Below are 5,105 nucleotides of genomic sequence, written 5' to 3' on the forward strand. Positions count from 1 at the left end.
AAGAAGAAGAAGAAGAATGAAAAGAAGAAGAAGAATGAAAAGAAGAAGAATTCCAGTACAGCAAAAAGTGTATCTGCAGAGAGCTCCGCTATTTCTGACAGTTCTCTGACAGTTCCTTCACATTTACAGCGGTTGAAACATTGTATCTATTTGTTTCCGAATAAAAACATCTGTATCCTAAATGGAAACAAATAGATACAATGTTTCAACCGCTGTAAATGTGAAGGAACTGTCAGAGAACTGTCAGAAATAGCGGAGCTCTCTGCAGGGACACTTTTTGCCGGCTGTAGAAGGGATGAAAATCGGCCGATCGGGAAAAATTTGATTCGCGCATCCGAAGTTTGCTAATATTCGGATTCGGTGCGAATCGAATTTTTCCTAATATTCGAAACGAATTCCACTTCGCCAAGTTCGATTCGCTCATCTCTAATAGCCAGCATTAAAAGTTTTTGCCACAGTCTATCATGTTGGACATACATTAATGAAAAAATAAAAAAACCTAACAGATTCCTCCATTCACATCAATCAATGTCGATAAAGAAAATCTGACATTAAAAAGTGAAAAAACCACAAGTGAGCAATTATCCCCCAACGACATCTTCGCTTAGCTCCACCTTCCATTTTTTCCAAAGCATGGGCACTTGTCCTACCAACTGACACTGATCAAAGCATAAACCATTGCTTATTACCATAATTCCCACTGGTTTACTCATTTCAACATCACAGTAACCAGTACCATTGTTAGCAGTACCAATCATTAACAGATCATACTTTTCACAGTCACAATTTCTGATACCATCAGCATCTCTTGTACCCCTTTGCCGGTGACAGACAGAATCTCTGCAACTGCTGCGTCAATTCCAGGCCCTTCCTTATCAGTATCTGTGGCTTGGACCACACTAGCAGAAACATTTCTAATCACTTCATCAGGTGGAGAGACCTCTGATATCTATCTCAGATATATCAGCTCTCCTGGGCTCTTTCCATACAAACCAGTCACTGGAAGCACCCTCATAGGAAACTGTGAGACCACTTGCCACACTGCTAACACACAATGTACCAACCTATTCCATTTGTGATTATTGTTACCAAGCAAAGCTTGTACCACCTGGCTCCACCTATTGGTACTACTCAGTATCACCTTGTCCGACTGCAGTGGAGACACCCAAGTATCAACAAATGTAGACTTACAAGTTCAAGCAGTTCCACTAGTTTGTCATTTTAATGCACTCCACATGTATATGCAACACATTTTTAGGAACCTTTCCCTTATCAGAGACATGGAGGGGCTCATCCACTGCAGCTTGAGGGAGTAAGACATATAAGGGGACCTCCACCTCTCTGGAGGTAACTGACTTTCATACTCATTCTCTCACTTTCAGCATCAGTGAGCCTTTCCAAATCATTACCAATTACAATGTCATTCTGACAATCAACATTACTCATCTGTTGGGCTGTGGACAAAACCACTGCCATGCATGCACCTTTATCTATTCCTTCTAACTGGAGTAAGATAACTTCTTCAGCAACCAATGTGCCTTCAACTACTGGCTGCTCTGCAGACCCTCTATTTGGCACAGCAGCTGTTATGTCCACCCCACTGTTACACAAGGAAGTTTCCTTCAACCATGCTAATAAATTTATGGCCAAACTATCCCAGTCTAACATGTCTGGGCTCCAGTCACCTCTAGCACATCAGACTCTGATAATATATGTTCTACCATTTGAGCTAATTTCCCCCACTGTTCCACCAGAGCAGTATCATGGCTGTCCTGGACAACCGCCTGCTTCAACACAAGAAGTCCTCATGAAACAACTCTGTGGCACTGCCTGTGGTTGCCATGGGAGATACCAAACCATCATCATCAACATTGTCAGTAATACATTTCCCAACATCATCATTATCAGCAGTATCATGATTTCTGACTTTTACAGGCTGTTTCAGACCATCAGTAGCTTGAGCCTGTAGATCATTTAGTACATAATTTTTCACGTTATGAGAAACCCACTTGCCCATCACTGTGGCTACACAGTCCTGGAAAACCTCAGGCTCAGACAACATGAGCTCCTATGAGGTCTCAACGTACACCTCTGTTGCAGCTGTCATGGCTGATAGGGGCAATAGCACATCTCTCAATGGTCACCCCTGACATATTTGGTTGCAATGCCACACTTTCTCCACCATGTACTGGTGGCGCATCATTAACCTCATAAGGCTCTGCTATTTCAGCCTTAGCAGGCTGCAATTGCCCAATTTTTACCTCAGCATTTTAAAACTCATAAGTAAGCAACACATCATCATATTTATTTTCCAAGGTGTCCCCCTGCTACCTAGTACACTGCCTGAAAACAAATCCTTATCAGCCCTCAATCTCACTGTGAGTTCAGTTTTAACCTGTGTTTTCCAACTACACAGAGTTCTGTGCAGCAGCAAGTCTATACTGGTAGTGGATCTCCTCACCTGACTTGCAACTACTTTACCATGATTATACTCATACTCAGTCTCTCTCACATTTGAAACAGCAACAGTCTTACCGTTCCGTTTGGCAGGTGTTAAAAGTTTCAGTTGAAGGCATTGTTCCTTTTCAGTTACTTTCTCACAAGCTGAAGCCCCCACATGGACATGGGCAGCATTGCAGCCTTCTTGGACTCTCTAACACCTCTATAGGCAAAACAGGTTTCCTGTTGGCAGTGGTAACATCAGGCCCCTTGCAGGATGCTGTGCCCTCTTCCTTGGGCTGAGTAGTTCACATACTCAGCCATAACATGAAACTACCGGTGTCTCATGCTCTCTGCCACCCCCTGCAGGCTGAACAAAATTTTCTTCACGGTTGCCAGGGGTGGCAATGGACACTTTTGCACAAACTTCACTCAGAATTTGAGCCAAATCTCCACTGCAACTTCTCCTTTCTGCAAAAAGACCTTCTCCTGTTGCTAAGGGTAATGGTTTCCCCTTACCATAGCATTGCTCTGGATTACTTGAGCCCTCTCTCTGGGAAGCCACTTGGCACATTCTTTAGCATGAGAGCTCCAGGATTAATCAACCTTTCATCTGGTTTGATTACACTGTGAACCTTCCTGTGACATGGGGCACTGGGGAAACAGCATGCCCCCATTATCTACAATGCATGCAACATACTGACCCCTTTGCCCCATACTCTATAATTTGACTCATGTTTCCAGGGACAACCTTCACTTCCCCTAGAATGATCAGTTTGGACCAGTCTAAAGATAGTTTTCACACTGGCGGATTCTCTGGCCTGTGTGGGACTTGCTCTGGCAACATCCCCTCTATCCATAGCAGTCTTTCTCTCATCTCAGCAAACATTGCTTCCTTTTTGCCTTTTGACTGCCCCATCCTTGCAGTCATGCACACAGCCACTTGTAAAGCGGTTCAGCAGAACATTTTCCTTTCACAGGTACACCACCTGCAACATGCAATTCATTTTGCCTGGCCACACTTTCACACACAGACAACAGTTCCTGGCATAGACTCACCATTGTAGCGGAGACCTGGATTACACCATCCGTTTGCTGGCATTCTCCACCAAATGTGACATGGGGTAGTTAGCTCTTGTGGTAGATGCATTATTTTAGTGAGTCCATGGCAGACAAGAGCTATGTTTAAGGGCTTGGTAGCCCATTTTTATTTAAAAGAAAGCAAATGTTTACAAACAAATGACTTCCCATCCGTGGTATCTTTTCATATTTCAGCAGAAATACATACACTAGAAAATGCTGATCCACCTCACATCTAAGCGTACTCAGCTTCAATGGCAGTATCTCACTGCTCTTCTTACCAGTCTCTCTGGCTGTGTTGTCCAGCTCTCCTGGATACTTGGCTCTCTAGCCTTTGGACACAGTGCTCTGCTGCATGGCCCACCTCTGGCCTATAGATTGGGGTTCTCTTGACACCCCAATAGGAGCTGACCTGTTTCCTGGAACTGAGACCTCTGGCTCTTGGTTTGCATCCTTGAGACCTTCCATCTCGCCCACTGGGAGCATTCTCCAAACTGGGAGCTCTGGGTTATCCTTAGACCTTGATATATAATGACTCTGCACAGCTGTGTAGTCAAATAGGTTGCAGGTGTCTAGTAAAACCCAGAAAATGCAGAAAATCTTACCTTGAATGTGAATCCTGTGTCACATTTTCCTATATTTTCACTGTGGCAGAGCCTCGCCTGTCACTATATATATATATATCCAGTTGTGCCCTTTAAAACATTTTTATGATATTTTACTGGATCCTTTTTTGTTACATTGTCTGTTGTTCATATGAGTGATCTGTATCGATGTGCAAGTTATGTAATCTTGTACATCATATTCTTGCGATACTTATCAGATGCTTTTATTGTTTTCTTGTATACTAGCCGTAAATTAGGGGGAAGCTCTTCCTGTGAACTTGTTGGCTCTACATATCACCTGTGAACAAACCACTTCAATTAACTTCTTAAATTTAACCGCAAGTGCAAGGAACCTTTATATCTAGTGTGCCTCTACACTCATCCAAGTTCATTCACACTGTGGAGAATGCAAACCTATAAACTAAATAAAATAATTTATTAGTGTGTGGAATGAATTTGTCTCTGAAGACTTAAAAGATTACTTTATGGTTATCGCATCATTGACACACAGTATTTGTTCTTTTACGTCATGAGCCATAGAATGTGGATCAAACCATTTGCCTGTTTTTTGTTTTTTTTTAGCTTATGGTGTTTTCTCACTTCTTTCTCATACTGTATTGTATTTCCTGTCTGTAGCTTTAGTATAACTGGAAATGTTTCTAAATATTTCTAAAACACGTTAATTTCTCTTCCCTCACAACACTGATTTTTGCATACCAACTTTATTCAGTCCATAACTTTAAGTTTTAAAAAAATGATCAATGATTTTGTCCATGAAATTCTTTATATATAGCTTTTAGATAGATTGCCTGAATAAAAGCAGACAGAGGCTACAAAACCTGTTTTCTTTCTTTTTTACCTTGAAGTGGCACAGACTGAATACCCATTGTTAATGCTAATAGAGTACGGAGGTTATAATTTATGGTTAGCAGTGTCTCAGGATAAGTGGGCATCTAGGAATGCTATTTAATTATAAACTTT

At 41.9% G+C, this 5,105-nt stretch overlaps 1 pseudogene; it reads right to left on the reverse strand.

Moving 5' to 3' along the window:
• Nucleotides 1-949: 949 nt before the first annotated feature.
• On the reverse strand, nt 950-1,668 carry LOC149464935 (uncharacterized; annotated as a pseudogene).
• Nucleotides 1,669-5,105: the final 3,437 nt, after the last annotated feature.

Source organism: Staurois parvus, unplaced genomic scaffold, assembly GCF_062004578.1.
Source record: "Staurois parvus isolate SC_StPar_1 unplaced genomic scaffold, SC_StPar_1.0 ptg000145l, whole genome shotgun sequence".
Classification (NCBI taxonomy): domain Eukaryota; kingdom Metazoa; phylum Chordata; class Amphibia; order Anura; family Ranidae; genus Staurois; species Staurois parvus.